Source organism: Phascolarctos cinereus, unplaced genomic scaffold, assembly GCF_003287225.1.
Source record: "Phascolarctos cinereus isolate Bilbo 61053 unplaced genomic scaffold, phaCin_HiC Scaffold_725;HRSCAF=1366, whole genome shotgun sequence".
Classification (NCBI taxonomy): domain Eukaryota; kingdom Metazoa; phylum Chordata; class Mammalia; order Diprotodontia; family Phascolarctidae; genus Phascolarctos; species Phascolarctos cinereus.
In genome coordinates, this window is record NW_027556097.1 from 683,149 (window position 1) to 706,211 (window position 23,063).

A 23,063-nucleotide genomic window follows, 5' to 3' on the forward strand; every position below is an offset into this window, starting at 1 on the left:
TCACAGCCTCCCCTTTTCTCTTCCTTCTTGCTCTATGTTCGGATTTTTAAAAAATAAATATAGTCATAAAAGAGAAAGTAAGAAAGGGAATAATCATTTCTATAGCACTGCACTAAGGACTGTTTACAAATACTACCTCATTTGCTTTTCACAACAACTATGGGAGGCAGATGTTATTATTACCCCTATTTTACAATTGAGAACACTGAGGTAAAGAGTGGTTAAGTGATTTGCCCAGGGTCACACAGCTATTAAGTGTCTGAAACCAAATTTTGAACTGGAGTCTTCTGACTCCAAGCTCCACACTCAATCCACTGTGACTATCTAGCCACCCAGAGATCACTTCAATAAGAAAGCAATTCTTATGCAAAAATAGCACACCTAAGTCACTTAAAATCTATGGACCTCTGGTTCCTCAGCTATAAATTGAGTTGGTTAATTTAGGTGTTCTAAAGGCCCTTACAATTCTGGATCTTTGTTATTAAGGGATAATTGTGCTTGTTTTACTCTAGCCCTCTAAGATGAAATTTCAGAAAGAGAAACTGAGTAAGTAGTTTGCTCAAGTTGCCCAAATCTAATTTTAAATTCAGGGAAAGGAGGTGAAGGGATAGACTGGTTGAAAACAGATTCGATGTATTTTAAAACAGAAATGAAAAATTCCAAAAATGTTAGCTGTGAATGACTATCATTAGCATTTTAAAAGAATTTCACTATGGCTTTATGATGTGTCATTTAGTTTCTTTAAGTACTGTGAAAGAGTTACTCTATAACTCTATAATAAAATGTAAAGAAATTTTTATTTGCAGACTCCCAGAAAGGAGTTATGTTCCAAGTAATTTATATCCTAAAATGACTTTTTTTTTCTCTGTGTGCCTATACAAATGTGCAACAATAACTTGTATATTGAACAGGAAACTCTTCTTCAGAAAGGTTGCATCAACTTTGGTACTCACACCTCATCAGTATACTCAGTTACCTCTGCTCCTATGATTGAAGGGCTTGATTGAGAAGTAAAAAACTCTCTCCAAAACTTCCATGTATAGAGAGCTCAGAAGTACAGGATATAATCAAAGTATATGTATTTCATTTGGAAGGTCTTACAGAGGGATTTTTTTTTTTTGCAGAATTCCTTTACCTCCTCATCCTTTACACCATATATTGTTGTAACTATTTTTATGGTAATATTTTTGCCAATACTTTTTATTAGCTTTTCAAAATGGGATGACAAAATAGCCCACTAAATAATCTTCTTGTTGTCTTTGGATTCATGATAAAGCCAATTCTTGGAAATTCCTTTTTGTCCCTGAGCAGAATTTGTGAACTGTGGCTCTCTTCTGTCTTCTCATTTCATTTACAGTGAGAATGGAAAGACTTTTATAATTTGGCTCCTCCAGTAATATGTTTATTTGTTGGACATTGGATAATGATCCTACAAAGAAAGTGGGGAGAAATTTGCTAAAAATTACACGGTCAAAAGTCTGAAAACTATTAATTCTTGACATCTGTCCACTTTTCTTACATTCTAATATCCCAACTTCATCAGTGCAGAAGGCAAAGCACCAAACAGGACTGAGAGCCATTTTGTATCTTTCTTTGTTTCACAGAATACTATGACCTAAACATTATTTTCTAAGTGACCAGTGTACTGTTAATGCATCTTTCTGTACTTATATGAACAGGACCTCAGACAGTGGGACTACTCTTAGTCTAGCTTATCATAGAAAAATAGATTATTAAAATCTGGTAGATTGGTTCCATTATTGTTTGCCCTCTTCTATTATAAATATTTGAGGATTATTGGCTTTGTTAGCTCTCATACCAAACCATTTGCATTCGTGTTCTCTACTCTGCTCTTCAAGGTTTTATGAGACTATCCTGCTTGTGATCTCTTTCTATAATATTTTATAAATGAGATACTATTCTAAAGCTGTACTCTACTCTGAATCTAATAACTGTTTTAAAATTGATTATACGTAAACATACATATATGTCACTAGCAGCACAAGGTATAAGGAATCTTGCTTTATTTCTTCCTTTCTGCCTGCTTTCCTTCCTTACTCCCTTTCTTCTTTGCTTCCTTCATTTAGGATAGGGTTTTTTTTTCATGAGCTTTGGGTTTGTATCTTCTTTCAACTCTTGAGGAGGACCCCTTACAAAGATTTGATCCATGCACCAGTTGAATCCTTTCCCAAGATCTCTAGCTCTGGATTCAAAAAGACCTGGATTCATTCTAGAAAAGGCCTAGTTTTAAGAACTGAGAATGCCACTTGTGATACCAAGAATATTGGTTTATAAAGAGTACCAGGTACATAAGATATTTTTATCTTTTGTGTTGTTTCCATGTATCCTATACATATTACTTAATTAAATTAAAATTTCATCAACTAGAAATAAATTGAAATTGCATCTTCTCCAGTTGAGGTAAGGCTATATAGTTCATAATACACAGTAAAATTTTGTATAACATACACATGATCACACAATATGTTTTATTTCTTTATTAAACATTTGGATGAACATAATTAGTTGACTTTAAAAATGTAAATATATAAAAATCTCAAAGAAAAATCTGAACCATTTAGATAAACATATGGCTATAAATAATCACAGTTATTTCCCTGAATCATGAAGTGCTTACCCTCCGTGTGTCCTATTATGTGTTGTGTTATCCAGCTACAATCTTACTCTACTGTATTGCTTCATTCCTGTGAAATTTGAGTATGTCATCAATGACAATGACATATGGTTCTGTAGCATATTTTTTCTCCCACATTAAAATGTTGTTTGTAAGTTTACAGAACTAAATATGGCTAAGTTATCTTGAATACTAATTAATTTTAGTAAATACACTTTAACTTTTATGGCATGTACCAGATATCTAAATATGACCTTTCTTCAATATACAGAAAAATCCAACTGGATGTCATATTTATACTTGTACTTATAACTATTAAAATTAAATAATTGAAATGGAAATTTTTTTTGATTGGCCATTTCTTTCTCAGTTCTTCCTCACCCTAAATGATAACTTTTTTTTCCCCTGAGGGATAGCATGTTTAATGTTTTGCTCCATAGCTGCATGTGTATAGTATGAATAAAATGCTTGCAATTTTCAAGTAATAGAGGTTTTCTTTGTGCTGTTGTCTTAGCACCTGTTGTATTTCCTACTAACTTTGTCAAAATAATGGACTTTATTTCCTTTTAAGATTACTAAAATGGTTTTGCTCCAAAATAAATATTTTTTGATGCATTTAATACATATATTTAATTAATATATATGTATATATATATATATATATATATATATATATATATATATTTCCTTTAAAGTCTCCATTAATTTATAATTGTATATGTTGATCAATTTAGGATTAAATGAAGCCAGGCTCAATTATGTGTCTACCTCTTTAAAAATAAAGTCCATAAAAAGAATAATATATCCTTATCTGTGTATTCATGTTTTATTTAATTTTTATTCCTTTTAACTTAAATAAAAAAATCCATGTGCATAGCACATTAAAAAATCAATAGGAAGCCATATAGTTGTATTTCTCTATATTTTGTAAAAAAAAAACTATACAATATATGCTACACATCATTTTCAAAGATACACTACCTTTTCTGTGCTTCTTTCTAAGTTTTCTGTTGCTCTCTGCTGTGAACTTTGTATTTTTTTCCTTCCTCCCTCCCTATCTTGCCTTATCTTGCCTTGGATAATGGTCTAATAGCTACCATTAAACAAAAATGTGTGTATATATGTAAAACCATACTATACATACTTCAATTTATCAGTTCTTTCTCTGGATATGGATAGCATCTTTCTGCATAGGTCCTTTGTAGTTGATTTGAGTATTTATAATAGTCAAAATGACTTAATCATTCAATTATATTCCTGCTGCTGTGTGCAATGTTCTTTTGATTCTGGTCATTTCCCTCCAGTATTTCATGCAAGTCTTTACAAGTTTTTCTAAAATCAACCAACTCATCATTTCTTACAGCACAGTAGTATTCCATCACAATAGTACACCACAACTCGTTTAGACATTCCTGAATTGATGGGCATCCTCACAATTTACAGTTGTTTGCCACCATAAAGAGAGCTTCTATAAATATGATAAAACATAAAAGTTATTTTCCTTTTTCCTTGGGATATAGACCTAATAGTGATATTGCTGGGTCAAAGGATCTACATAGTTTTATAACTCTTTAGGCATAATTCCGTATTGCTCTCTACAATGTTTGCATCAGTTCATAGTTCTACATAGTGATTTAGAGCACTTTTTTCATGACTATACACAGTTTTGTTTTATTCACCAAAAAATTGCCTGCTCATATCTTTGACCATTTATCAACTGGAGAATGACTTGTATTCTCATAAATTTGACAAAGTTATTTATATATTTGAAATATGAGACCTTCATTTGAAAAACTGTCCATAAAGTTTTTTCTCCCAATTTTCTATTTCTCTCCTAATCTTGGCTACGTTGTTTTTATTGGGACAAAACCTTTTAATTTAATATAATTGAAATTATCTATTTTACACTTCACAATGATCTCTATCTCTTGTTCATTCATCAATTATTCTTCTATTCATAAATCGGATAGGTGATGTGTTCCATGATATCCCCTTTTATATCTGTGTTATGTATCCATTTTGACCTTATCTTGGTAAACAGTACAAGATATTGGTTTATGTCCAGTTTCTACCAGACATCTTTCCAGCTTTCCCAAATAATTAAGTCTTACCAAATAATGAATTTTTATGTCAAAAGTTTAAATCTTTGCATTTGTCAAACACAGGGTTATTATAGTAATTTGCTATAGTGCATTCTATGTCTACACTGTTCCACTGATCCACCTTTTTATTTTTTAGCCAGTACAAGATAATTTTGATAATTATTCTTGCCCTCAGTTTTGCTAATCTCACCTTTAATTTTTGATGTTTGAGATTTGGTATTTAATTGGGAATTTTTATTTTTATTTTTTTCTAGTTTTGTTTTTTAATTGCATACCCAATTCATTTTTCTGATGTTTCTCTACATAAGTGACAAACATTTAGAGATATAAATTTTCCTCTGATTACTGCTTTGGCTGCATCCCATAGGTTTAGAGATGTTGTCTCACTGTCATCATTCTATTTAATGAAATTATTATTTCCATGATTTATTCTTTTACCCGCTCATTCTTTAAGATTAGGTTTTTAGTCTCCAATTAGTTTTTAGTCTGGATTTCCATGGTCCCTTTCTGAATACGATTTTTATTGCATTGTGATCTGAAAAAGATGCATTTAATATATCTGCTTTGCTACATTTAGCTATAAAGCTTTTTGTGTCCTAATATGTGATCAGTTTTTATAAAGGTAACATATACCACTGAGAAAAGGTATATTCCTTTCTAGTCTCATTCAATTCCCTCCAGATATCTTACCTGAGATTCTATTCACCTCTTTAACTTCTTTCATAATAAGTTTTTGGTTAAAGTTACCTAATTTTTAGAGGGGAATATTAAAGTTCCCCACTATTATGGTAATACTATCTATTTCTACCTATAATGCATTTAACTTTGCCTTTAAAAATTTAGATACTATAGCATTTAGCATATAGACATTTAGTATTGATATTGTTTCATTTTCTGTGGTCCCTTTTATCATAATGTAGTTTTCTTGTTTATCTCTTTTAGTTAAATCCATTTTAGCTATTATAAACTTAATTTTGCAGAAAATTAGTCAGTCTGAAAAGGAAGAAATAAAGACAATATTGAGATCATTTTCTCATCTTATTACTAAAAATAAGATGATGTATTTTTATTTTTAAATGAAAAGAAATATAGAGAATTGCCTAGCATTGATCAAGAGATATTTCTGAAAATATATATATATATATAATTAATGGGTATATTTTTGGAAATATTTTCTAAAATGCATGTTCATATTTTATAGAGCTTAAATTCTTAATATTATTTTTAAAAAAAAGAAATCACAGAGAAATCATTTACAAAACATGTTATTTAGGTGTTAGTTGACTATAATCAGGCATATATGAAAAGAACTCAACTAGATGTCTTGAGTCCTGTGCCTTAATTCTGGGTCTATGAATAAACCAGTTGCATGACCTTGGCCAAGTAATTTACATTCTCTGGACATTAGTTTATTTATGTACAAAATGAATAGCTTGAATTAAATGTTCTTTGTGATCTTTCCTGCTCTAAAACTCAAAGCTTCTCAATGAATCTATTTATAATTGCATTTCTGATGTTTGTATAATAAACAGCAACAATATGTAATTGTTGTTCCCATCCCTTGGAGGCAGGATGAGAGCCCAATGCTTAGTCAGTATTCTTCTAACCTATTAATGATCAAATAGCCAGCCAGTTTAATGATACCAACATCTGCATAATCCTGCTATTTTTCACAAGCCAATCTCAGGAGAAATGTCAGCCAAACAAATTATTGACAAACATATTTGTAATGATACTCATCATTTCTCACCATCGTCTTCATCCACAGAAACAACAACACAGCTATTCCTTCAATGCTTGCAAAGTGTTTTACATATTATCTTACATGATGATAACAACAGTAATATCAAGATAATAATTAGAATTTATATAGTGCTTTGTGTTTTACAAAGTACTACACTTATGTTATCTAATTTGATTCTCACAATAATGCTGTGAAATAGGTGTTATGTTGAACCTGATTTTACAGAGAAAGGAGTTTAGGATGAGAGAGTTTGAATTACTTGACCAGAAATCACACAGCTACTAAGTGTCTGAGACAAGATTTGAATTAAGATCTTTTTCAAGTCCAGGGTTCTCATTACTATACCAATTATGTTTTTAAAATATGCATAGTTTATAATGTATATGTAAAATTATTTTAACAATATATGTATATATTAAAAGAGAAAAGGTTTATTTTTTTAAAGGAAAATGAGATAGATTTCAAGTTTTTAAAGTTTAATTATGAGCCTATATATGGACCCTAGACACTATAAATTCCCTATAAGTGGCCATAAAATCTAAAGGGGGAAATATAAATTTCAATATACGTCTGTATCATTTTTACTAATGATGGCATACTAGCTTTCAAAAACAAAGATTTTAATGAAAATGTGTGTTAGATTACATTTATTAATTATTTAAACAGTTTCTGAGAATGATGTGTCAAATTGTCCTTTTTTTCGATTGTAACTTCTCAGATGCTCTAAGGAAACATAAGTTAATTATCATTTGAGATCTAAAAGCTTTTTTTATTGCCATAGAACATCTCACAAATTAGTTGAATATGGCTGAATATACAATCACTTTTTATGAGTTAATTAATTCAACTTCTTTAATCAAAAAGATTAAATTACAGAAAGGTTGAGCAATGCAAGTAATAAAAGTCATAAGAAAGGAAGCAATAAATGAATCCTGTCATTTTCCAATCTGTTACTTCTCCAATGAAAATCTGGTCACCTTGATGGTCTCTGTGTATTGTTAAGATGTCTATGTGTATATATGTGTTATATGCATTTGTATATATTCATTGTGGAATGTCATATACATAGATGTATGTATTGTGAAGCAATATGGTTTAATGGCTAGGGAGTTAGTCACAGTTATCAGGAAGGCCTAAATTTAAGTTCTGCCTCTGATATACTGCTAAAGGTAAATTTCTCAATGACTTTTAGGATAGCCATTGATCTGTTACTGTAGAAAAAGTTTACTCACAGCAAATTTCTACACCAATGAAATCACAAATCTAAATAAAATAAAATATATACAATAAGCAGATAGGGTTAAATGTGATTATATATATATATATATATACATATATATGTATACATATATATGTATATATATATACATATATATGTATACATATATAAGATATACATATATATATGTATATATGTATATATATAAGATATACATATGCATATATGTATATATAATATGTAAATCAGTAAGATATTATCAACCTACACACATATTTTACTATGAATAATATTTTAATAATTGAGGGAGGGATTGATTTCCTTATGACCCTAAACTTTTCTTCTGTGGTCTGCCATCACTCAATTTAAAAAAAGAAAAAAGAAAAAAACAAAGTTCAGAGCAATTGACCACATGACCTCGACTCTGGGAGGAAAGTGGAGAGGGAATATAATAAATAGGAAGAGTATCAGATTACAAACTAGGAGACATCAATTTTAATGCTAGTTTCACTAGGAACTAGCTTTGACCTTAGGTGAGTCACTTAACTATGGTTCTCATTCTATTTCTTGTAATATAAGGACATAGGACAAGATAATCTTTAATGTGTGTGCAACTCTAATATTCTTTGATCAGAGGGAATACATGTTGATCTGAAAAATAAATGGGCAGCATCTTCATACCCCACCAAAGCCCCTGAAAACATGTTCTGTTGCCTCCATTTTAAGAACCACAGAAAAGGATCAAATGTTGAGTGTGTCTATGGGGAAAGAGAGGAGGAGGGAGAAGGACCAGAACTCATTTAATTCTTTTGTCTTCCTAAGCCACAGGAAAACATCAGTTTTAACAAACCTAAATTTAAAGCAATCGATATTGCTAAAATTGCATTCAAATATATGAACAAACATAAGTTTATGTTTTACTATAATAACTTATACTATGCACATGAAAAATAGCCGAGGTCCAACAGGAATAATTATTGTGAATTTTGTGTGAATATTGTGAATATTTTATTGTGAATGGTTGGTGGGGGAAGGGAGGATAGAATTAGATTTTCATTTTTATGTAATACTTGTTTCCCATTAAGAGGGATGAGGGTGGGAATCAACATAAGGATTCCCTGAGAGCTTTCAACACAGATGTCTCCATAAGGGTTATTGCTGCCAAGTTTTTTTTTCCTCATGTGTTACATAATCTTTGTATAATTTATAAATGATAAGAAAGCAATCAGGCCACATTCCTAAAAGCCCAGTGACACATAATTTAGTTGAATCTGAGAATTAGAATTAATTGTCTCTCCTTTTTCCAAGTTCTAAATCTTAGTAAATGATTCACTGCCTGTCATTACAGCTTAATATTTGCATGAAATCACAGTTTAGCTGGCATAATTTAATGACAATTAAAAAGCTATTTAATCATCATGCAAATGGGCATGAGGACCCTTGAATTAGAAGGGTATCTGCTTTCAAAAAAATACCTACAGGAAGAGAGTTATATACTTGCAGAATCTCATTACATAATTGATAATATTCTTTCTATTCATGAAAATGTGAATGAATAATAATTCATATTTTACACTATAAATAAGAGAAAGATAAACAATTTAAATATATCACATGGAGACTATTATAATGATGAGTCCAGGTAGGAGTCTAGGCAAGAAGAACAAAAACTTCAAATGCCCATATACTCTTTTTCTGAACCTTTGTCATAATTTTCCTGTCACATTGAGAATATAATATGTCAAAGTAGGATGTGTCAAGAATATATGGGACATTGTCTCTGTCCCCATGAAATTTCTAATTGAAGAGCTGAAAGAACCTCAGAAATCAATTAGTCCAATTTTTACCTTAACCAGAATCCCCTATACAATGTACCAGGACAACAATTCTGATCTGAAGTTCCCCTTACAGAACCTATTGATAGCCCTAAACTGTTAGTTACCATTAGTAAACTCACATTGTGTTCAGGAGATGAAAAGTGGACCAACAGAAATGGGGGAAGGGCAGCTAGGTGGTGCAGTGGATAGAGCAACGGCTCTAGAGTCAGGAGGACCTGAGTTCAAATATGTTCTCAGACCAGACATTTGACACTTACTAGCTGTGTGACCCTGGGCAAGTCACTTAGCCCCATTGTCTAGCAAAAACCAAAAAAAAAGAATTAATATCTTTGGGGCAGGTAGGTGGTGATGTGATTAGAACACTGGCCCTGAAGTCAGGAGGACCTGAGTTCAAGTCCAACCTCAGGTACATAACGCTCACTAGCTGTGCAACTCTGGGCAAGTCACTTAACCCCAATTGATTCACCAAAATAACAAATAAACAAGCAAATAAAATTGCTCTCAGAATTGGGGAAGGAACAGAGAGGATAGAGAAACTTCCTCAGCAACTAATATGAAACCAGAACCTTGGAGCTTGAGACCTAAAGTCATATGATTAAGCCTACACTCCTAGAAGAGCCCTGAAGTCACAGATATGACAAAGTTTCAAGCTTTGAAAAGGAACAGAGAGGTTCTGCTTCTGGGAGGTAAGAAGGTGGAATAAAAAGTAAGTCGCTCTCACACTCCTACACTCCCTCATTGACCTCTGAAAGGCCAGAAAATACTGACCCAGGAAAAAAACCCCGAGCCAGCAAAAAGACAGGGTGCTGCAGTCTTGTAGCTCAGGAAGCTTGGGAGGCATCTCAGCCAGCCAGCAGCAAGGCCCACTTCAGCATACCAGGGGGAGTTCCTGAGACCCAGGTTGGTGGAGCAGGAAAGTGCCAACATCAGGACTCCCCAAGAGCCTCAATACAGGTAAGGTAAGTTTAGAAAACTACCATAGGCCATACCATTCTCCAGTAGTTAAAACACGTGGTACCTAAACACAACTCAGGGAGACAACTCCAGGAAGTAACGCTCCAGGCTGACAGATATCCAAACACTCCTGTGCAAGCACTAGGTGAGTAGGAGCCAAACATTCAAGTGCAAGGCTTGAGTGAACAGGAAAAGAAGCTTAGGTAAGTGCCCCCTTCACTCCAGCAGGAGAACTCAACTTTTTTTTTAAGGTCAGGAAATAGGCAAACACCATGGACAAAAAGCAGAAATGGACAATGACCATAGATTTTTATTGTGGGAAAGGGAAGATCAAGGCAAAATTCAGAAGATGACAACATTTTCAATATACACACATCAGAAACCTCAAAGGGAAATATGAACTGATCTCAAAGCCAAAAAGCCTTCTTGGAAGAACTCAAGAAGAATTTTAAAAGTCAAATAAAAGAGGTAAAAGAAAAGTTGGGAAAAGAAATGGGAGGTATGCAAGAGAGAGTTAATAGCTTGCAAAAGGAAGGACAAAAATTAAGTGTAGAAAACAGGTAGAATTGGCCAAATAGAAAAAGAGGCACAAAAACTCACTGAAGATAACTCCTTAAAAAGTAAAATGGGCCAAATGGAAAAGGAGATACAAAATCTAATAGAGGAAAAAAAATTCCTTAAAAATTAGAATGGGAAGGGGGAGACAAGATGGTGGAGTAAAAGTAATGACTTGCTTGAGCTCTCCCCCAAACTCCTCCAAATACCTGTAAAAATAGCTCTAAACAAATTTTAGAGCAGAAAAACCTACAAAAAGACAAAGTGAAACAAATTTTCAGCCCAAGACAACCTGGATGGTTGATTGGAAAGATCTGTTGTGCTGGGTTGGGAGAGGAGCACAGTTCAACATGGGCCAAGGCAAACAAAGGTCATCAACAAACCTGGACCAAGCTTCAGGGAACTGAATCAAGGGAAGCTGTGGCAGTTTTCCAGACTTCTCAACCCACAAATGCCAAAGACAACTTAGTAGGTCAGTAGGAAAGGTCTGTCAGATGTCAGTGAGAGAGAAGCATGATTCAGCACCAGTCTTAGCACCAGGGTTGTAGCTACTTTTGGAGGTCTTTGCCCTCAGACAGTGGGGGAATCAACTGGCTGATCAGAGGGGAATTATAGGGATCTCTTTGCTAGCATTGAGGCAAGATTTTCTTGCTTTGCTCTTGCTTGCATGTGGGTAATAGTTCTTGGTGGCAGTCTTAGGGTGAGTAGGAGTGCTGGCATGGTACTGCTTATGGCAGCAGTGAAGAAAGAATCCTCCTCACAGTTCCAAGGCAGAAAAGACTGCTTGTGGTCACTCATAGACTAGATTACAGGCCAGGAAAGGAGTAAACACCTTGCCTTTGATCATACCATCTTGTAAGAAGTGAAAATTTACAGGTTCCTAGAAGAATCTCTAAAAACAACTGCACAAAACATCCAAAGATTGGGACAGTACATTCTCCACACTGGAAGCAGACCCTTACCTTAACAAAGAGTTTAAAACTTAAGTAATTGTCTGGGAACATGAGCAAATAGCACAAAAAAGTCAGACCATAGAATCTTACTTTGGTGACAAAGAAGATAAAAATATAGAACAAGAAGAAGACAACAAAGTGAAAGTTCCTACATCCAAAGCCTCCAAGAAAAATATGGTCACAAGCCATGGAAGAGCTCAAAAAAGGATTTTGAGAAGCAAATAAGAGAAGCAGAGGAAAAACATGGAAGAGAAATGAGAATGCTGCAAGAAAATCATAAAAAATAAATCAACAGCTTGCTAAAGAAGACCCCCCAAAAAATACTGAAGGAAGTAACACTTTAAAAATAGCCTAACCCAAATGGCAAGAGAGATCCAAAAAGCCAATGAGAAGAATGCCTTCAAAAGTAGATTTGGCCAAATGCTAACTGAAGAATATAAGTCAAGAAAAATTAGAATGGAGAAAATGAAAGCTAATGACTTTATGAGAAATCAAGATATTATAAAACAAAACCAAAAGAATGAAAGAATAGTAGACAATGTAAAATATCTCATTAGAAAAACAACTGACCTGGAAAATGCATCTAGGAGAGATTACTTAAAAATTATTGGACTACCTGAAAGCCATGATCAAAAAAAAAAGAGCTTGAACATCATTTTGCAAGAAATTATCAAGAAAAACTACCCTAACATTCTAGAACCAAAGGGTAAAATAGAAATGGAAAGAATCCACTGATCACCTCCTGCAAGAGATCCCCAAAGGAAAACTCCTAGGAATATTATAGCCAAATTCCAGAGTTCCAAGATCAAGGATAAAATATTACAAGCATCCAGAAAGAAACAATTGAAGTATTATAGAAACACAATCAGGAAAACATAAGATTTGGCAGTTTCTACATTAAGGGATTGGATGGCTTGGAATATGACATTCCAGAGGGCAAAGGAGATAGGATTACAATCAAGAATCACAGAGGAAAAAATGGACATTCAGTGAAATAGAGGACTTTCAAGCATTCTTGAGGAAAAGCTCAGAGCTGAATAGAAAATTTTGGCTTTCAAATACAAGACTCAAGAGGCATTAAAAGGTAAACAGGAAAGCATAAGTTGAACTGTTTACATTCCTGCATGAAAGATGATATTTGTAACTCATAAGGCCTTTCTGAGTATTAGGATAGTAGGAGGGAATAGATAGATAGGTAGATAGATAGATAGATAGATAGATAGATAGATAGATAGATAGATAGATAGATAATGTATATAGATAGATAGAGAGATATATAGATAGAGATATATAGATACATAGACAGAGGGCACTGTGTGAGTTCAATATGAAGGGATGATATCTAAAAAATAAAATTAAGAGGTAAGAGAGGATTACATTAAGCGAAGGAGAAAGAGAAAGGTAGAATGGCATAAACAATCTCATATAAAAGAGTTAAGAAAAAGCTTTTACTGTGGAGGGGGATGGGGAAAGGTGAGAGGGAGTGAATGTGTCTTTCTCTCATTGGGTTTGGGTTAATGAGGAAATAATATACACACTCAATTGGATATGGAAATCTATCTTATGCTAAAGGAAAATAGGGGGAAGGAAATAAGAGTGGGAGGGATGATTGAAGGCAGGGCAGATTCGGAGAGGAAGGGAGGTAATCAGAAGCAAACACTTTTGAGGAGGGGCAGGGTCAAAAGAAAGAATAGAATAAATGGGGGTGGGAATCAATGAAGAGAAATATAATCGGTTTTTCACAACATGACTATTATGAATTTTGCATGATTACACATATATAACCTATATCAAGTTGATTGCCTTCTCAATGGGGGGCAGAGAGAAAGGGAGAGATTTTAGAACCCAAAGTTTTAAAACCAAATATTAAAAATTGTTTTTACATACAACTGGGAAATAAGATATACAGGCAACGAGGTATAGAAATCTATCCTGTCCTACAGGAAAATAGAAAGGGAAAGGGCTAAGAGAAGGGAGTTGATAGAAGGGAGGGGAGAAGAGGAGAAGGGGTATTCAGAAAGCACATTGTCTTGGGGTGGGGGAGGGGAGAAATGGGGAGAAAATCTGGAATTCAAGACTTATGAAAGTGAATGTTGAAAACTAAAAACAAATTAATTTAAAAAATAGAATGGGGCAAGTGAAAGCTAATGACTCTATGAAACATCAAGAATCATTCAGATGGAAACAAAAGAATGACAAAATAGAAGAAAATGTAAAATAACTCATTGGTAAAACATATGACCTGGAATATAGATCCAGGAGAGACAATTCAAAAATTATTGGTCTACCTGAAAAACACGATGAAAAAAGCCTGAACAACATGCTTCAGGAAATCATCAAAGAAAATTATCCTGAGGTCCTAGAACCAGAGAGTAAATTAGTCATCAAAAGAATCCACCAATCACTTTCTGAAAGAGATCCCAAATTAAAAATGCCAAGGAATGTTGTAGCCACATTCCAAAATTACAAGATCAAAGAGAAAATACTGCAAGCAACCAGAAAGAAACAATTTAAATATCATCAACTACAGTCAGGATTAAGCAGGACCTTGTAGCTTCTATATCAAAAGATGGGAGGGTGTGGAATAAAGCAAAGGAGCTTGGATTACAACAAAGGATCAACTACCCAGTGAAACTGAGCATAATATTTCAGGGCAGGAGATGGACATTCAAGGAAATTCAAACCTTCCTGATGAAAAGACCAGAGCTCAACAGAGCTCAATTTAGACAGAGGGCATAGATACAAGTTGACTTTGATGTGATAGTAAAAACTCTAGTTAAGTGGTGAAAAGGGATTGTCCTGAGACAACAGGAAAGTAGGAGAAAGACAAGAGTAAATTGCATCACATTAAAAGGTGCCAAAACCTATTACAATAGAGGGAAGGAAGGGAGGGATATAAGCATTGTTTGAACCTTACTCTCATTAGATATGATTCGTAGAGGGAATAACATGATCAGTTAGGTATAGAAATCCAACTTACCCTATAGGAAGTAGGAGGGGAAACGGAAAAGAAAAGGGAGAGGATGTAGAAGGGAAGAGAGAATTAAAAAGGGTAAAGGGGAAGAAAAGGGAGGGGACTAATAGAAGGGAGGGCAGCCTGAGAGAGTTGGTGGTCCAAAGAAAAACACTACTGAGGACAGAAAGGGGGAATGGAGAGAGAAAACCATAAATGGGGGAGGGAGAATAGGATGGAGAGGAAGATGCAGATAGTACTCATAACTGTGAATGGGAATGGGATGAACTCTCCCATATAATGGAAAGGGATAGCAGAGTACAGTCCTACAATGTGTTTGTTTACAAGAAACACATTTGAAGTGGAGGGATACACACAGAGTAAAGGTAAAACGCTGGAGCAGAATACATTATGTTTCAGCTGAAGCAAAAAAAAAGGCAGGGCTGGCAATCCTGATCTCAGACAAAGCAAAAGCAAAAATAGATCTAATTAAAAGAGATAAGGAAGGAAATTACATCCTGGTAAAAGGTACCATAGATAATGAAGTAATATCATTATTAAACATATATGCACCAACTGGTATAGCATCCAAATTCTTAAAGGAGAATTTTAAGGTAAATACAGGAAGAAATAGACAGCAAAACTACACTAGTGGGGGACTTCAACCTCCCCCTTTATGAAGTAGGTAAATCTAACCACAAAATAAACAAGAAAGAAGTTAAGGAGATGAATAGAATTTTGTAAAAGTTAGATATGGTAGGCCTCTGGAGAAAATTGAATGAGGATAGAAAGGAATATACTTTTTTCTAGGAGATACCTGGCACATACACAAAAAAATTGACCATGTACTAAGGCATAAAAACCTTACAATCCCATGCAGAAAGACAGAAATATTAAATGCACCCTTTTCATATCATGATGCAATAAAAATTACGTGTAATAAAGGGCCTTATGAAGATAGACTAAAAAAGAATTGGAAACTAAATAATCTAATACTAAGGAATGAGTGGGTCAAACAACAATCATAGAAACAATCAATAACTTCATCCAAGAGAATGACAAAACGTATGGGGTGGATGCAGTGAAAGTGTTCCTTAAGGGACATTTTATATCTCTAAATGCTTACATGAATAAAATAGCGAAAGAATAGACAAATGAATTGGGCATGGAACTAAAAAAGCTAAAACAAAATTTAAAATATCCAATTAAATACCAAATTAGAAATTCAGAAAATTGAAGGAGAGATTAATAAAATTGAAATTAAGAAAACTAAATTGAAATTAATAAAACTAAGACATGTTTTTATGAGAAAAAAGAATAAATCTTCTCTTCCCAACTCTTTGAGATCAGAGCATTTGGTTTGCATTCCATTGTATCTCCTGAATGACTAATACAAAGACTTAATATTATATGAACACAGGGTATCTACATTATTTTTAATTTTAATTACCAACAACAAAAGTCAATCTTTCTCAAATAATGGACAATAAATACTTCAGGAATTCAGGAAAGTAAGGGCTGAAATAATAAGGCTTCACTGAAGATATGAGAATTTAATTTAATGCCACAAGAGAGTATCCCACAGCTATTTTTATAAGAAATTCTGAACATTATTACAATTAGCATTATGTCTTTTTTCTTTTACTCTTTCTGTATTTTCTTCTATCATTCTTTCTTTTCACATTTCCTTCCCTTGATTTTTCTCTTTGTTTCTCTATCTGTCATTCTCTCCCCTTCAATTCCTTTCCCTCTTCCATTTCCCTGCTTTGTATCCCTTAAGCATGTGTCCACAACATGTAAATGAAGTACCATATATGTTTTGAGTTTCTGAATATTTGCAAATTTCAACTAATTTTATCTTCCTTATTCATAATTATAAAATTAGATGTGTGGAACATGATCTGTCTTTTAAGAAAAATGTAGAACATGACACTAGAAATAGTGTCCAATGCCTAGAAGAGGCTGCTAATAGTCTAGCACATCCATAAAGATACATGTGCACACATAATTGAATTGAGTTGGGCTTTTTATTTATTTGTTTTTGAAATTTTCATTTTACTTCCCCATAATCCAGTCCCTCTCAAAAAAAGAGTTTTCCACATGATGCATAAAATCATGTAGCCTTATTCAGTTACCAAATAAACTGGGATGAGTAGCAAATAAAATTATAAGAAATTATAAATTTTGCACAATATTTTGATTATTTTAAATGTTTATATAATTTTCTAAAGAATAAGTTGTGACATTTTAATAAAATATAAAAATTAAAAACCATACAAAAACTAAAATTTTAATGTATTAATTTTTTCATATATACTTCAACAAGAGAAAAAATGAAAAATTCTAAGAGAGAAACTGCTGAAACATCTACCCGATTCCATTGGTGCAGCCTGGAGATGTAAGGAAGTTTCCTTCTTCCCCATATAGATAAATCACTGTTCTGCATTTCACTAGATGCATTCAGAGCCTTCTCTCCTTTTTTTTTTACTAGAAAGTAGTCTTAGTAGGCAAAGAGCAGTGAAAGAGAAAAAATGAACAATTGGGGCGAGCAACATCATCAAATACTACCAAGTCAAAGATAATGAGGACTGAAAAATATGCCATTGGATTTTACAATTAGGTGGTTGTGGTAGACTCTGAGAGACTTTTTTGTAGTTTTAGATGTATACATCTAATTGCAAGGGTTGGGAAGGTAATTTAGGCAATGGAAATAAATGTTAAATGTTGACAACTTTTCATTTAAAAAATAAAGAGAAGAAGAAATATAGCAAAGTATCTTCAAAGTGTAGAAGAGCAATATAATTAACAAATCATCTGATCAAGCCAGCCTCTATTAAGCATCTACTGTGTATTAGCACTTTTTGAGCCTATAGTGTTACAAATAATGAAATAATTTCTGTTTTCAAGGAATTTATATGATTGTGAAGAATTGAAAGCAACCTTGGAGGTGGATGAAAAAGAAACAGAGGAGAGACTGAAGATACTTGAGGAAAAATAGATAATTGTTGAGGCAAGGTCCTGGTGAAATAGAAAAGGAATGGGATGAAGGGGCAAAGAATCTTCAGTGCCCAGAAGGAAAAATAACAGAATTACTATGCTAAGAAGTCTTATGTAAAGGATGATGAGTCAAGGCAAATTATAATTTGATCACCATAATCTTTGTAGTAAAGAGAGAGGGAGGTTGTCATCAGATGTTCTTGTATAGAGTGGAGATATACGTGAACATGAGGAGGAAAGGCTTGGCACAGTCATTATGTGTGATGAAATAGAAAAGTGATAAAAGTAAAGTTAAACAATTATTAGTGCCTTGTGTTTTATAAGGGGTCAGCTAAAATCATACATTATAAATTTGTAACGAATGAAATCTGCTTGATTTGTTTCCATTTTCTTCAGCTATGCTCAGATTTTCAAAAGCAGAGAATAAAGAAGTTGGACATTTGGGGTTATACTGGGATAAGAATTATCAGGTCAGTTATGGCAGAAACTTAGACAAGGGGCAAAAGTGAAAACATTGTAGCTAGTGAAACATTGAAATAGCATCACCATCAAATCAAAATTGGAAACAAAGGCAAGCATAACCTACACTTGTCGGGTTTGTTACAGTGGAGATAACTTTCATGTGTAAATTGGACTAAATGGTTGTTGAATTTGTTTGAACTGTCACATTTTATGATTCTATGAGGGCTGTTTTGTGGGGTTGGGGGGGTTTGTAGATGAACTGGGACAAAAAGGTGTCAAGGAAACAGAAATAGTATAGCTTCGAAGTTTATCATGAGTGAGAGGGAAGGGGAGGTGATGGTAGGAGATTTTCATCAGTGTGCTAAGCAAGAATCAAAAACTCAGACATCTGTGAGTGGGTTTCAGCACTTCAGCAAGGGACAGTGCCCAGCCACTTATAGCTGAAGTATATTTCAGTGACATTATGGGAGTATAGAGGTATTTAAGGAGGAAGTGGAGTACACTTCACCTGTAATAGTTATAAAATGGTCACCGTTGTGGAACATTGTAGAAATTTCAATGGCTTCCCCTCAGTATCATTCTTTTTGACCTTCCAGAACTTGCATTGGAATCTATTCCCTTCCTCTAATTTCTTCTCTATCTGTTTCACTGGATCCCTTTTCTTGTTTTCCACCCTTTCAATTGGATGTTTCCAAAGGTTCAAAAAAGTAGGGTTGTGTTGCCATGATTTATAAGAACCATCTTTGAAGTAGGCATACCTATGTAACTAGAAAGTGATTGGAATAATGGTGTGCATCTCTGCCTTCTTACTGTACATTTAAGTTGTCACAACTATATTAAGAGACTCCATTTTATCTGAGAATTATTCTTTTACTATCAGGCAAATTTTTGATGACAAGACCTTTCTGAGATACTTTAGGACTGTGTGCTTCATATTTAGAATCTATCTGATATTCTTCCTTCAAATCAATTGTTTTAAGAATACTGGACATTATAGTTATCTTCAGGTAATGGAATTTCAAATTTCAGGAACTTGAAGGAGATACAATTCTAAGACATAGGTACTAGAAGAAAGAAATATAAATTTGTAGACATGTCATTTCTACTTTCTTATGCGGACATTTTCTTTGATAAAAGGGAAAATATATTTTGCGCAAATTTCAGAGAAAATGACTTGAAAAAACACTTTTCTGAGACAGATGATAAATAACTTGTCCTTATATAGCCTGTTGTTTGCTGTTCTTCTGTTTTTCACTATATTAAAATGACAGAGACAGAGGATAGAGTGACAGCCTTGTAGTGAGAACAAAGTGAATAATGCCATCTTCCGCACAAACTAATATTGTAACATTGCACAAATCACTCAACTTCTCAGTGCCCAAAGGAAACTAAGATGCAAAGTTATATAAATTGCTGATTTCCATGGGTAGGAAGAATTTCTATAATAGGAATTCTTCATATGAATGAAAGCTAATCTACATTGGTGGAAGAAGAATGAGACCTGCAATAGGAGTCAAGAATTCTATTGCACCACTTACTAGCTGCATGGCTTTCAGCAAAGTGATCAAGGAAAAGCTCTTTTGACTTCATTTTATTTAATTATAAATATTAAAGCTCAACCTCTGTGTTATCTAGGGCTCCTTCCAGATTTTACAATCTATGAATCTATAAACAATACTAAAGCAGCCTTGTCTCTTTTTTTTTAAAAGTAGAATTACTAAACTATAGGCCAGATGAATGAAATAGATGAGTATATCTTAATTCTAGGAAGGCATTTGACAGTCTTTTATAAGATCCTTGAGGATCTTGTGAAGATAAATGTTGCCTCAGCAATATTTCTGGCAAGTAGCTTAATTGTTGAACAGCTGTACCCAAATTATATTAATTAATGAAAGAATATTAACTTAAAAGCATACTATCATGACAGTCAATAGATCTCTGTCTTTGGTCATGTCCATATTAGAAACATTTTTACCAACACTTTTAGATAAAGGAATACTTAATAAATGTTTATGTTATGTAAATCTTTTTTTATATAAACCATTTCCATATTGATCATTTTCTGCAAGAAGACTTGAATAAAAGAAAAAAATGAAAGAAAGTGAAAATAGCTTCTGCCTGTATGTATTCAAATAATAACGGTTCTTTCTATGGAGGCAGATAATATGCTTCATAATTAGTCCTTTGGGATTTTCTGGGATCATTGTATTGATAAGAAGAGCTAAGTTCTTCATCAAACAATATTGCTGTTATTGTGTACAACTTTCTTCTGGTTCTGTTCACTTCACTTATCATCAGTTCATGTTAGTATTTCCAGGTTTCTCTGAAATCATTCTGTTTGTCGCTTCTTATGCCACAGTAAAATTCCATTACAATTATATGCCACAGTTTGTTTAGCCATTCCCCAATTGATGGCTATCCCTTCAATTTCCAATTCTTACCCACTACAAAAAAAAGCTGCTATAATTGTTTTGTACAAATAGGTCCTTTCCCCCCCTTTCTTGATGTATTTGGGATATAGATCCAGCAATGATATTGCTGGATCAAAGGAAGTACACAGTTTTATAGCCTTTTGAGTATAGCTCCAAATTGCTCTCCAGAATGGTTGGACCAGTTCACAACTCCACCAACATTGCATTAGTGTCCCAGTTTTCCCACATTTTCTCCAACATTGGTCATTTTCATTTTTTATAATGTTAGTCAATCTGATAGGTGTGAGATGGTGTCTCAGAGTTATTTTGATTTTGCATTTCTCTAACTAATAGTGATTCATAGTATTTTTTTGTTCATATGACCATAGATAGCTTTGATTTCTTTGACAACTCTCTGTTCATATACTTTGATCATTTATCAATTGGGGAATGACTTCTATTTTTATAAATTAGACTCAGTTCTCTATATATTTGAAAATGAGACCTTTGTCAGAGATACTTGTAGCAAAACAAAACAAAAATTCCCGGTTTTCTGCTTTCCTTATAATTTTGGTTGCATTGGTTTTGTTTGTGCAACAGCTTTTTAATTTAATATAATCAAATTATCTGTTTTACATTTTGTAATGTTCTCTATCTCTTATTTGGTCATAAATTATTCCTTTATCCATAAATCTGACAGATAATATGTTACATAAATCTTGAATAGCTATAATATTGAATTATATAGTCCACGGGTAGGAAATCTTCAGCTTCCAGTCCACACATGACCCTCTAGGGCTTCACATTCTGTGAAATTTGGATTCAATCAAAGGGCCACACTCAATGACCTAGAGAGCCACATGTTGCCTGGAGGGCACAGATTCTCCACCCCTGACTTAGGCAATGCGATGGTTTAGTGGATAAAATGCTGGGCTTAAAGTCAGGAAAAGGAATTCAAATCCTGGTGCAGATACTTCCTACCTGTGTGGTGCTGGACAAGTAAATTAGCCTCTCTCACCCTCAGCTTCCTTATATATGAAGTGAGGTTGTTGGACTTTTTGCCTCAAATTTCTCTTCAAGCCCCAAATCTATGATCCTACAAGTTTCACATTAAGTAAGGTAACAGTAATAGAGCAGCCAGTTTTCCTGGATTTGTCTGTTTATCTAGGTCCATATAAATTATATCTCAAGATATTGAAAGAACCAGCAGATGCGAGTGGTAAGCTACTGTTAATTATCTTTAAAAGATCAGAAAGACTGGGAGAGATGATATAAGATTAGAGATAGAAATTTTCTTTATTTTCAAAAATAGAATGGAGTACAGTCTATAAACTATGTACCAGTGAATTCTTCATAACTCTCTACAAAATTCTACGAATGTATTATTAGAATAATGATTAGGGAACACCTGGAAATGGAATCAATTATCACTTCCCAGTGATGTCTTCACTGAGAAAAGGCCATGCTGTTTCAGCTTCATTTCCTTTTTTGAGAGATTTATTAGATTGCTGTATCAAGAAAATTCTGCATATATAGTTTATATAGACCTCAACAAAGCATATGGCAGCCTTATGCTATTCATGTTTACAATATGGAGAAATATGTGCTAGACAAATAATATAATTTGGTGGATCAAGACAGGTTAGAATATTGGGCCAACTCTACTAAGAAGAAATACAGTGTAGTTAATCATACAATTATTAATCTTGGGGTATAAACTCAAGATAAGCCAAAAGAGTGATGTGAAAGACAAAAATAGTGAATTTAGTTTGCATTAAGAGATGCCCGATGTCTAATTAAGGAGGTAATAATCCCGCTTTTTTGTTCATACAAGATCCAGTCAATGTGTTCAGTTCTGGATGAAACATTTGAGGAAAGACGCTGATAAAACTGAAATTTCCAGGGATGGTGAATGAAGATGTTAAAGTCTCTCAAGATCATGCTATCGGAGGATCAGTTGTAGGAACTAGAATAATTTTACTTAAAGAGAAAACATATGGAAGTCATGATAGCTAGCTTCAAATACTTTAAGGAATTTCAAATAGAAGAGATATAAAACTTGTTTCATTTGGGCCCAGAATACCAAAGAATATGTAAAAATTGAAAAGAGACTTATTTAAAGCTTATACCAAGGAGGGGAAAACTTCTTTTGGTCCATCTAACAGTGAAATGGGTTGCCTTGTCAGATAATTCTACAATCAAAGACCTCACTGGAAGCAGTCAATCAAGGAATGAAGTAT

General features: G+C 33.5%; 1 protein-coding gene across 1 annotated transcript in view; it reads left to right on the forward strand.

Moving 5' to 3' along the window:
* The window catches only part of EPHA6 (EPH receptor A6), a 1,178,244-nt gene that overhangs the window by 544,007 nt on the left and 611,174 nt on the right, over positions 1-23,063 (forward strand). The window lies entirely within an intron of this gene.